The sequence below is a fragment of the Psammomys obesus genome, unplaced genomic scaffold, assembly GCF_907164565.1.
Source record: "Psammomys obesus unplaced genomic scaffold, mPsaObe1.curated_primary_1811, whole genome shotgun sequence".
In the NCBI taxonomy this organism is placed as follows: domain Eukaryota; kingdom Metazoa; phylum Chordata; class Mammalia; order Rodentia; family Muridae; genus Psammomys; species Psammomys obesus.
Window position 1 is genome coordinate 371604 of NW_026585523.1, and position 12689 is coordinate 384292.

Sequence of the window (12689 nt, forward strand, 5' to 3'; positions counted from 1 at the left end):
TGTGTGTGTGTGTGTGTGTGTGTGTGTGTGTGTGTGTGTGTGTGTGTTTGTACTCAGGTTGCTTCCAGGGTTCTAACAAATATTAACTTTGTGTCAATATTTGTCCTTCCTGTCGTGAAATGAGGATTTTCCACCTCATTTCACGTTTGAAAAGAAAATATGCCAAAGGGGTCATCTTTGCTAGAGAAAAAAAAATTAACAGAAAATGAAAAAAAATAAGAAATAACTTCTATCTTTTATTTAGAAAAATGGATCAGAAGGTAAGGGGGAAAAAGTACTTCTAAAATGAATGCTGTGACTCAAAGGCACATAGAATCCTTCCATCTTCCCATTTCAACAAAAGAGAAAATTTATGTGTTTAAAATAGAACGAAATATATCAACATTAATGATTGTTTCCTGGAGGTTAATGCCACCATTTTCCTCAACACTATTGTTTTTTTCCACCCTGTGAAATATTTCACAAAGCAGTGTAAACTATAGGAGATTTTTTGACATAAACAAAATATATAATCACTTACTTGTTTTCAAGAAATGAAAATAAATAATTTATAATTCCCTTCTGCCAAATAACATTTATACCTCATTATTTTCTATTTAACAAATATAAATGGGCGCAGGCCCAATAAGCAAGGACACGTTGAGTGTCTCCCCATTTATGTACGTTGTTTCAGATCCTCAGGCTATGGGCAGGGAAACTTGAAAATCGCAAAGCTGTGCTTCTCAATACCGAAAGGGGGAAAAAAAAACAGAGATATTTTAAATGATTATTAAAAATATGTTGTGCTTATTTCAGATACAACGAACAGAAGGATTTTGGGTTTCAAATTGGAGAACTGCTAACTAAAATTACTTCTTAAAAAATTTTGAAAGTAATGAACATGTGTTGAAATTATTTGTTAAAGACAAGTTGAGAGTGTTCTTACATGTAGTATACCCACTATCTAAGCGAAATATAAGTATGCTAATGTAAATTTTAAACTCGGGATTTTAAGGTCTGTTGAGTGATCGTAAATATGTCAATCATTGTTTTTATAAAGGGAATGCAGGTATTTGCTCATTTGTTGATGCACAGAACAATTTTTATAAGTAATCTAAGGATTACTTATTAGATGCAAAATGTTTATCAGTGTAAAAATTGAGAAATGGTGTCATTAGATTGAAAAAGTACCCTGAGTACTCAGTGCTTAGCCCTGGGATCTCAAAGGAAAAGGCATTTCCAGATTGGCTTTCACAGTTAGCTAACAAGTGTCACATAGATGAACAGTAGACTTTGACAGCATTTTCAACAAGGAAGACCACTCTAACTGCCAGTGACAGGTGTAGTATTGTGGCTTTTAATGGTGGCAGGACATGAGACATGCAAGTCAGAAGACAATCCTAAGGTGAAGATAATCATGGAAGCCAGAAGCTGCTGGGTGAGGACAATGCAGCACTGTGGCTGTGCAAGGAGCTGGAGATGTCAAGAGCTGCTCATCACATCTCTCACACTCTCATGAGCATTTTTGCCCATGTTTGTGTACTTGTACTTATTTCCAATGGGTACACCTTTCCAAAGTAATTGTGGAGAAGCAGACAACCATGAGGTACCTGCAGATACACAAAACAAGCTTGCTTGGAAGAATTTCTGCCTTCATCATATTATTTTGGCTGGTGTTTCAGAGAAATTTTTATCTTTAATAAGAATGTGATTTTAAGAAAGATAATGACAAAAAGTAAAGTAAGTGATGGAATGATAGTAAAAGGGTAAGAAGGCAGGAAGGAACATACGGATCCATCAGCTCTTTCTTCTGAATCCCCCAATTTTAATTTTTTAGTACCTTTATTGATAGAAGAACATTCAAATAAAATCCAGGACCTACTTTATTCTATGTTTCATTACTCCGTTAAAATTTCCTTATTTACATACTACTTGAAATAATAAGTGGCTTAGTACTTTTGTGGAAGAATTTGGGGAATAAAATTTCACCTACAAACATCAATGGATATGGTCTCAATTATGAAATGTATTATTTGAATACTACATTGAAAACATCCCAGGCAAATGCAGACTCAGGAAGTAAGCTTGCTGAAAGATCAGGTTTAGCGCTGATGGCATCCTGCTTCTTCCACTTTGAAGCTGTGACATGCTTCTCTGCCTCCCTTTGACTCAGTTTTCTCACACGTAAAGGGATTAGCAACTGCACACAACGCATGGGCTGATACACTCTTCTAAGTGAGCTAATGTATGTTCCGACTACAAATTGGACACCTGTCAGGAAATACATGCTGTTGCCTTCTCCAAAGCTGCAAAGGAGCCATGGTTAAAACTTCATAATCCCCTTTTAGTTTTTCTCTCTCCACAAACTACCTTGTGATAAGTGTTGAAACTATTCGTTCCCATGTGGAGGTGAAAGAGACAAGTTATAGGTGAAAAGAATCACTAAAACATTGACCTAATAATGTATAATTTTAGAAAAATGTAAATGAGGGAAATACCCATACATACCCTAGAAATGTTTGCGCATGGGAGATTAAGCAGAACATCTACTCTTCAACACTGAAGAAAATCCAGGATAATTTTCATTTTCATCCATTCTCCATTTATTCCTTTTGTTCCACCCTCCACCTCATCACATCTCTTCTCTCATCCCCCCCTTTTTTTTTCACTAGCAAGCCTTGTCTGCCCGCCTTAAACAAAGCAGTGCTCATAGCTTAGCTTAAAGAGAGGGGCAGTCGACATCATTCTTTACAAGTGCAACTCCTGGCACACTCTTTCCTCAGAATGATAAAGTTATCACCTCACCAGACCCTGTTTTGAAGCAGCCACAGTAATTCTGTTGGGTGCCAAAACTGAAATGAATGGGACAGTGCTGTGGCCTGCTTAGAGCTGTGGCTATAATGAGATTTGAATGGGAAGCCCCGGACACAATAAATCTGCGCCATATGTGACCATTTCCTGTGTCAGTTCCTTTCTCATAACCAGTGGAGACTTTTTTTTCCCCCTCTCCTGACCCCACACCATGACTCTGAAATCTTTCATGGCTGCTTATGGGCCTCAGGCTTTTTACAGCAGTTGTATAAATAAATGAATTTGACAGCAAACATCATAACAGTTAGCGGGAATGTGTGTTCGCCAGAAGTGCCTATACTACCCACTGGAGAAATGGCAGAGGAAACAGCTTGTTTTGTTACCTAAACAAAAGTAGTTTCATTTGACAAGTGGTGAAAGAATTAGTCAAATTAACTTGAAATCTGCTGGGACTATTTTTGCCAACTCGCCCTGCTGGAGAAACTATCCCAGCATCTCCGTGCCTGTGACTTACTCACAAGAGATAAATTCCCTCCTCTTATTGTGACAGAAAAATCTAGGCTAGGGATGCAGAGCCTTTGAATGGTATGTGTGTATCTTAGGTGCAAATCCAGACTGTCAAGTATGGGGCTATAGGTACAACCAAAGGTTTCTAAGCCAGCTGTGGCAGAAAAGCCACACACGGTCATTGGCATCAAAAGAACTGGAGGTGGCTATCATGATACAGCTCACTTGTTACCTGTGATTGTAAATCAAAGCCTCCGAGTGGCTCCTTCCTTTTTTTTTTTTTTTTTTTTTTTGTTAGTTGTGTCTTTATTCAAGAACAATCAAAAACTAAACATCACGGCCACCCAACAGTTGCTTTTTAAAAAGGTAGACTTCTCCCTGTATCCATAGGCCTAGTAATATGAGTTTTGCTATATTTGATGAATGCAAGTCAATTTCAGTAAAGATAATAATAGCCTAGCTTCTCAGTTCTAGGCAGTGGCCTGAAAGGTCTTGCATATCTGCACCATCCCATGTGGTATCTCCTTGCTGAGATGGATGGCACAGCACAGCGATTCCACTTTATCCCAAAGAGCAAGCTGCTGTGTTCAAGTCCGGAGTCAGCTACTTGCCTTCTCTGTAACCACACTCAAGTGAACCGCCCTCAGGGTACCTCAGGTTCCTCTTTGTTGTTGTTGTTTTGTTTGTTTGTTTTATGTTTCTTGAGACAGGATTTCTCTGTGCAGCTTTGGCTGTTCTGGACTCACTCTGTAGACCAAGCTGGCCTCTAACTCACAGAGATCTGCCTGCCTCTGCCTCCTGGGATTACAGGTGTGCTCCACCAAGCCCAGCCACTTTCCTCCTTTTTAAGTATGAAGTTTAATTGTGTGGTGTGATCCCAGTCTGGTTTTCGTTGCTGTGGGTTATGTATAATAACACCGCAGAGCAGTGCTTTCTAAATAAAAGGTTTCTTTAGCTCATAGTGCCATAAGACTGGGCAGCCACGTGTGCTTGCTTTTAGGATAAGCTGCTGTTTGGTGCAGAGTGGAGAAGTGGAAGGACCACCAGGCTCACACAGGAGGGGAGAGGCAGGGGCCACACATGCTTAGGATAACTGACCCACTGTTTCAGGCACATGAATCTCCTCAGATAAGCAGAGTCCCAATGACCCTGACCTGAGCACCCCTTAATCCCCCCCATACCATTACAACAGAAGTTAAATACCAAAATGAGCATTAAAATGCAACAGAGCACACTAAAACACAGCAGAGATAGAGCTAATACTGTGACTATAACAATTAAAAATCTTTTTTTTTAATTCAGAAATGTAACCAACATATAATATCTATTAATGTTAGGCCAAACAGACAAACCTGAAAGTGTGACTCCTTTGCAAATACCAACCTTTTTGTGCGACAACTTAATACTGTCAGAAACATTTTGGAAATAAAGTCGAGACTTCCTGGAGAAAATCCTAACAGTAGCTTTAGTTAAGCCAATGGCTATTAAATTCACTGAAAATTTATTCAGACTACAGATAGCACATAGACCCCCAAACTGTTTTTATGGAATACTCTGCTATGGTGGTAAACTTTGCAATAGTGAATTAATCATTGTCTACGGAATTCCCTTAATAGTGAACATAAACGAAAATCACTGATTAAGTTGGATGTTATGGAGTACACCTGTAACCTAAGCAAGTAGGTATTCCCATTTATAGAGTCTCTACTACCTGTACAATAGATTTTAGTGTCTTCATTTTAATCACCAGGCAGATCTAATCCTTTATGATTCTATCACATTGAGTCAAACTGTGGAGAAAAGTCAGAAATGGTAATGGATTGGACTGCATAAAAATAAATGGACTATTAAAGTTTTCTTCTTAAAGCAATGCCAATAAAGCTGCAAAGAGCTAACAGAAAGTAATGAACCCTGTGGCTTCATAAAATTACAAACATAAACGATACAAAACAAATATGCAGTGTGAAACTCCCTGTTTCTGAATTGGGATGTAAATGGCATCCATCTAGGTAAAATGGGCTTAAGTACGACCCCATTTATGACCTAATCAACTGAAAGGCCTAGCTTATCACTGCTCTCTTATATAGACAGAACCGCTACAACTAGGAGTTGGTCTATGAGAATGTGACTTTTTCAAGGCGCATTCTGTTGCAGAATGTCATCTGACAAATGCCCCATTGGCTGTGTCCAAATCTTTTCCCAAGATCTGCTTCTGAACACTTTTGCTGACTCACCTTAGGGTTCCTACTTGTGAAGATTTATGAATGACTTCAGATACGTTGGCCAGAGGGCCACCAACACGGAATAAACACAGGTTGACTAGCACCCTCGTTGACTGGCCAGCCACGGCTGCTGCCTTTTAATTACCAATGTACACTGTCACCTTGTAAAGTCTGTTTTTCTCAGTTAAAGGGAAAATATAAAGTGACAGAAACTTTACAAGACCAGTATCCTCAACCAAGCGTCGTGGATTTGTGAAAATAACTGCTCAAGCTATTTCAGTATTTTCTAGGCACCTGTGAGAACACATATGAGTCTGCTTGTGCTTTAGGAAGTAAGAGGCTTGGACGTCTCTTCTTAAGGGTAGACGGAGTCATTAATTAGTCCTTAACCATAGAGCAGAGGGAATGAATGTTCCTTTGGGGCCATATAATTTAATTGAAGGAGTTGGCAAACCACAGGCTACAGAACAGATCTGGCTCATTGGCTAATGTTATAAAGGACATTTCTCTGAACAAAGCCACACTCATTTGCCAGTGTCTTGTCTGCGGCTGCTTTGTACCTTAACAGCACAACTGAATCATTTCAAAAGAAACCTTGTGGTCCAGAGCATTGAAATATTTGGTACATGATGCTTGGCATTAAGTGTTTGCCAGTGCTTGTTCTGAGTTCTAAGTTTGTTTCTGAGACAGTAACCGTCTTAAGTATAAGATAGAAGTTAATCTCCGCCTGAGTCCATGCCAAGCATATGTTAACCAGAAGTACAAGCCAAAAATACACCTTTGCTATTCGAGGTCCTGAAATGTGTATGTTGATATTCATCCTGGCCTGGCCTCCTTGGATGCAAGCACCATGTCCATCTGTTAAGTTCAGATATATCATTTTCTCTGAAAATACTCACTGCATCCTGATTCAAGAAAAGGTATAAAAAAACAAGGAGACTGTCAGTATGTGTGTGGATTCTCGAAACATCTTAGGCCTAGGACATTTCCTTCAACAGGCACAAACTTTCTTTAGAGCAGCCACCCAGCATCTGCTTCATCTACTGTCAGGGACAAGCTTCTCTGCAAAAGCACAATAGAAAGAAACTTTCTAGGCTCCTCTACAAATGTGTCTTCTTTTTTATACAGAAGGAACTTCCAAATAGTTCCTGTCATAATTAGAGAAAGATATGTCTATAAGCCTGGGGTTGGCATGCTAAAATCTTTTATAATGAGTTCTTATGTTTGAGCAATAACAGCTTTAAAGTGGATGAACCGTGCATATGGCTGGTGTACTTTCTCATTTTTTAAATATACAGATCTTTCACTTTTGGAAGTAAAAGGAGTTGGTTTGTTTCTTTGAAGAAACCCACAATGGCCTTTCAACTTCACAGATGGGCAAGCTGAGCTATCAGGCTGCCTCTGCTGGTCTTTGGAAACCCAGAGCGATGTGTGTCAAACTCTGTGTGCCTGGAATCAGCTGCAGAGGTCACAGCCAGAGACAATCTTGCCAAGGAAAGCGCTTTGGTCTGATAAACAGGCATGCATTTGAAGTATGAATTCCAATCTAATTTCTTCCTACTCTTTGTGATATTTGAGAATTGACAGGCTACAATTCATTTCAGTTTCTTTATTATAGATGTGAAGGTATACATCTTGGCATTTACCTAATAGAGGAAAAATATATAAAATAAACACACTGAGATCCAGGAGACATATACGATGGGTTGGACTGAAAGGATTGTCAGTCAACTGAGCATCTGAAGATGAGAAATGGGAGTTGGGTGACTGAAATGAGGAACACAATGAGGTTGACCAGATAGTTCTTAGGCAGTTAGACTAGTCAGCTGGCCTGCTTCTTAAAACCTGAATTTCAGTATACAAGATTCCAGCTACATGGCCACCACTTCATCCTCCGTTTCAGTTTGTTAGAATGCAGACAGTCCCACCTGCTTGCTCTCAGGGTAAAGCTTATTGTGTCATCACCTGTGGCCACCAAATGTACCACATGTGGGCCATGGACAAAAGGGCTCCTGGCCACCCCAGATCTATCTCTCTCTCTTTCTCTCTCTGCCCTTATGTGTCTCGGTGTCTGCCTTCTTTGTATATCTCTTTCCTATTCTTTTTCTCTCCATGTGTCAGTCGGCCCGTCTACATGTTTGCCTCTATCTCTTCCCCGTGTCCCTACTCCTCTCCCCTCCCCATAGTCAATCTCTTGTACCAGATCTGTTGTGAGATGTAGTTCCTCAAGGGCACACTTTGGCACAGACCACCAAAGCTACCTCACCGCATTCTTATCCTTTCACAGTTACTCCTGGAGGCTGAGGCCTCATCACTGAGCAAGATACATGAATGCTGAAGACCACGTGGAATTCAATTCTGAGCAACAGAGCCTGGTTTGCTGAGACATTATTGGTGTATATCAAATCCCTAGCACCCACATAAAGCCAGCTGAGCATGGCGGCCCACCTGTAATTTCAGAAGGCAGAGAAAGAGAATCCCTCAGGCAAACCGGCTAGCTAAATTCACTATATCATTGAACATGGAGTTCAACGGAGAGAACCAGTCTTAATGAATAAGATCCAGAGCAACTGAGGAAGCCTCTGTAATATCAGCCTTGGGTCCCTACATGCAAGTGTACATATGTGCATAGTGCACATGTATGTGCCCACACACGTATCTGAACATGCGCAAGCACGTATACGTACACATACCCATGCAAAAGAGAGAGAGAAATCTTATTTCTCATCAAAGTTTTCAATAAACTCTGAAACAAGGTAGGGGCTGACGCTGCAACAAGTATTCAAAATGTGTCTAGAGAAGGCAGTCTGACCACAACTACAGCCCTGAGACTCCACATGAAAAGGGATATTTTATTAAGCAAACTTTTAGTTGTAGTCAGCCACGTATGAGTGAAATGTGGTAAAGCTCTGCCTACAAGGATATTTCAAGGTAATGACTACAAATTTGAATAAAACCTGGTGTAGAAATAGGAAATCAAGTCACCTGGGATCAAGTATCCCATTTAAAAGTTTTATAAACTCTGAGCAGCAGGGTGAGTGCCTGGAATAATGTTAATTGGTCTCCCTCCATTGTTTAGTTCTGATATGTAAGCACAGGCTGTTCACTCCTGATCGGATATTTATCATTATTCTGATAGAGTACCAAACTTTGGGCATAACATGTTTATAAACTATAACAGGATACAGAATGCTTGCCCTTAGGAAGCTTACAGTCATGTTTCTAAAAATAAAGAAATTGCCTTCTCTTCAGGAACTATTCAGCTCCTGGGACACTGGAGTGCAGGCATCAGTCTCACTAACCTTGGCATATCTCCTTCTGATGCCTACAGGGCCAATGTCCCACGACTTATGTACTGGAAGGAACATCAAGACTTCTTGAGCATCTACAATGTGCTGACTGATGTGCAAATCATCCAGATATACTTTCTATTTTGTTTTGTCATCACTGCAATACAAGAGGTAAGGTATCATTGCTTCCTTTTACCAAATGAGAAACCTGAATTTGAAAATCTCGAGGATGTGAAAGCCAGATGCAAGCAGCATCCCAGATCTCTGAGTGTCACACCTACTGGGTGGCATCTAAGAGCTGGTCAGTCTTATTCAGGCTGAGATGCTGATTTAAAAGTCCTTTGCTTGTCAAACAATGGAAACACGGGGAATTGATAGCTCTGACAATGTGAATAAATGAGGTAAAAGGTTTAAGGTGGATACATATAGAAAGGTCATGAATAAATAATGCTAGGGCACACGTAGTTAGAAGGAAGCCGCATTACAATGAAAAGCCAGATACTTTGACTTTCTTACCAGAGCTACATATAGACTTAAGGAGTCTTGGGAGGACGGATAACGGAGGATTCCTGCCCTTGCCCTATACTCTTATGAGTTTATTTAAACTGACTACTGATGAGCTTTGCCCTCCTAGGCATTCCCCACTTGGCGGCCAGCTCAAAACTAATTTGCGAGCCCTAGGGACTATTAAGGACTCAGATCCAGGATATAAGTACTAAAGCAGAATCCTTCATACCAAAATAAAGTTAGAAGCCTTAGGCAGCTGGTTTGAACGTTAAAGCAGTTTGGCAAAAAGGCAAGAACATGTTCATAACCACTCCTAAAGGCAAGCTCATGTGTCTCCATAGAACCTTCCCCGTGTCCATTTCTACCCTTTGTATACGACTAAGTCAATTAGTTATATGAATACTATGTTAAGAGAAAGTCACACACTGGGTCAAAAGCAGAATTGGACCACATCCTTCAATGGGGATTATTTATTCCCTCAACCAAAGAATTCTTTTTGCTGAGATTCAAGGCTGCCGCCCGCCCCCCTCCACCCCAAATGCAGCATTCTTCTGATAAAGTCAGCCTGCTGTTCTCCGCATGTTTGCTCTGTTAATAAAAGTCACCCCCTGGGAGGGCGCTAGAACCTGTCATGCATCTGGCCAAGTCACTGGTGCCATTCAATTTGTTAGGGGTAAGAGTAGCAGAATTTTTTTCTGTACTCTAAGGTAAGATCATTTTATATCCCACAGTTTCAGACTCATTATTCTTAGCTAATGGCATAATTACAACATTCTGATTGTCATAAAACTAACCCGATTTTTCTCTCTTCTTTTCCTCCTCAGCATCTGCCTACCTGACCTCCCTGATTATACAATGTGTAAAGTAGTTCCTTTTATTTATTTTAATTTTCTCATTGTTAATATCATTAAGAGCCTACTTGTTCTCATATCATGGAACGGAGCAAAGAAAATAAGTTTTTACAAGTCCTATGGAAGGAGAAAATATTTGTTCTTGTCTCCTACTGTTTCTCCATCCCTTACTTTTCTTACCTCCTCTTCTAGAAGTATCCAGCGACCTACAAATCAGGAAACCAATCAACGGTTCCCGGTACTTCACTCTCTTTTTTATTTTTCCAAAGCAACCTTGTTCATCTTGTTACCAAGGACTCACGTCTTTCCATGCCACTGGCTGAGAAACCATTACCAGGCCACCATCAAACACGGAAAGAACATGATGAAGGTGAATATGGCGAATGAAAGGGTAGCGGTGCACATGCAATTACTGCAGCAAAGTGGCTTTCAGTTCAGGCAGGCCGTTGTTATCCAGCTACTAGGAACTTAGTTTTACTTCTCTATGAAATAATATACAGATTATATGTTCTCTATTATTGCTAACAAATCATATTGGGAACTAAAATTATTATTTAAGATATTAGGACCATTTCTAGTTTTCTTTATATTACTGAGATAAACACCATGACCAAAAGCAACTTGGAGAAGAAAGGGTTTGTTTCACTTAGACTTTCCTGTCACAGTCCATCATGATGGGAAGTCAGGGAAAGAACTCAAAACAGAAACATGAAGGAAGGAACAGAAGCAAGGCCATGGAAGAACACTGCTTGGTGTTTTTTTTTCCCTCAAGGATTGCTCAGTTTTCATTCTTATATACTCCAGGACAAGCAGTTCAGGACACAACGTAGGATGGGCCCTATCACATCTATCATAGACTTGCCCATAGGCCAACTGGTAGAGGCAATTTCTCAGCTAACACTCCCTTTCCCCAAATGATTCCAAATTCTGTCATGTTGACAAAGCAACCAACCAATAGACTGAGAATGTAGTTCAATGGTACAGTACTTGTTGAGTATGCACAAGACTTTCCGTGTGATATCATGCATGCAAGCACACACACACACACACACACACACAGCAGCAGCAGCAGCAGCAGCAACAGCAGCAGCAGCATCTATGGTAGAGCTCCAGCAACATTTACTGTCAAACAAATCTACTCTTCCTGTACAAATGTCCTGTTGAGTAGCACTTATATGGAGTGCTTTACCTCAGGTTGCATTCACTCAGCCCACATCAGGTAGTTGCTAGACTTCAAAGACGATATTTCTCATAGTCTTTTTTGTACTGATCACTAGCTGACAGAATTCACCAATAACTTATTCTAAAATGAAATGCAGCCGTGCATGGACGGCACATTTGGCCAACAGCACATGAACTCACCTCTCCTGAATACATCATGGCACCATATTAAGTCAAGCAGAGAAGCCTTGGGAACCACTGACTCATATTTCCTTGCAAAAGCCCTTCTCCTATAAAAGTCCAAGAAATTAGATCTGATTTTTTTTTAACATGCCAAAACCTTGCAAAGAACTGGGCACTCTACCTCTGTCCTCATTTTTTTTTTTTAAATCCTTTCTCCTCTGAGTCCTTCTGCTTGGTGCACTCTTCTCACCCCTTGGCTGATCTTCAAATGCTTCAGGCTCACACCCCATTCGGGGCCTCAGCCAAGGCAGATTTTCTCTGTTCCAGGTGTTCACATGGCTCATTTCTACCCCTGCTCTTACTTGCCCCACTAAGACCCCATGCTGTTTGTCTTCTCACAGCTTTGTGGCCTTCCAAGTTACTCTGCGTATTTTTCTTTTGGGCCATAGCAGTTATAACTTTCAAACAAACTAGACAGCTCACTTGTTTCTGGTGTGTGTTATTTACCTTCTTCCCTTCTATAAGTTGAGTTCCATTATGGTAGGCATCTTTTACCAAGCTTTTGGATTTCTGTACCCTATAACAAGAGGTACCATACATAAAGAATACCCAGAGAAAATATGAGTTAAAATGAAGAGAGGCAGCACATCCTTTATTATTATTACTATTATTAACTTGAAAGTTCTGCCTTACCCACAGACAACAACAGAGAGTTGAAGATAAACTTATGTTGTAGCCCTCTGTAGATAAATTTTCCTCATGTGTGGTAATGGATACGTTTTCCAGGCCTTCGTTTGCCACCAACAGAAACTAATGAACTAAACACGAGAAAAGAGCATCACTGAATTGTGTGTGTGTGTGAATTTAATTTTCTAAAGCAAGATAATACAAAGGTGAAAACCGGAGAAAAAAGATTCCAATGATAATCAGAAGCCAGGGGCTGGAGAGATAGCTCAGCATCCGATGTTGTCTGATCTTACAGAGTTCAGTGCCCAGTACCCACCCAGGGCAGTTCACATCCATCCTGCAACTCCTGCTCCAGGAGACCCAACGCCCTCTTCTGCCACCCAAGGGCATTTACACACAATATACACACGGTTGGAGGATGTGTGAAAAAAAATACAACCTAGCATACTCACATATGCACACATTCATATATACATATAACATCTTCAGGA

The 12689-nt window shown here is 40.3% G+C and overlaps 1 protein-coding gene across 1 annotated transcript in view; it reads right to left on the bottom strand.

Annotated features, from left to right (window-relative positions):
- The window catches only part of Pkhd1 (PKHD1 ciliary IPT domain containing fibrocystin/polyductin), a gene marked incomplete at its 5' end in the record, with an annotated part of 436563 nt that overhangs the window by 52279 nt on the left and 371595 nt on the right, over positions 1-12689 (bottom strand). The gene's annotated exons all lie outside the window — the stretch shown is intronic.